General features: G+C 27.2%; 1 protein-coding gene across 1 annotated transcript in view; it reads right to left on the bottom strand.

Moving 5' to 3' along the window:
• Positions 1-257, bottom strand: part of LOC107699032 (voltage-dependent L-type calcium channel subunit alpha-1C-like) — a 90,692-nt gene that overhangs the window by 53,954 nt on the left and 36,481 nt on the right. The gene's annotated exons all lie outside the window — the stretch shown is intronic.

Consider the following 257-nt stretch of genomic DNA (forward strand, 5'->3'; position numbering starts at 1 on the left):
TATATATAATTTGAAAGAAATTAATACCTTTATTCAGCAAGGATGCATTTGATCAAATGTGACAGTAAAGATGGTTTACATTGTCACAAAAGATTTCTACTTAAAAAAAGTTGTTATTTTAAACTTTCAATTCATCAAAGAATTCTGAAAACAACAGTATTCCAAACAGTCTAAGCAGCACAACTGTTTTCAACATTAATAATAATATGAAATGTTTCTTGAGCAGCAAATCAGCACATTAGAATGATTTCTGAAAG

Source organism: Sinocyclocheilus anshuiensis, unplaced genomic scaffold, assembly GCF_001515605.1.
Source record: "Sinocyclocheilus anshuiensis isolate Anshui unplaced genomic scaffold, SAMN03320099.WGS_v1.1 scaffold346, whole genome shotgun sequence".
Classification (NCBI taxonomy): domain Eukaryota; kingdom Metazoa; phylum Chordata; class Actinopteri; order Cypriniformes; family Cyprinidae; genus Sinocyclocheilus; species Sinocyclocheilus anshuiensis.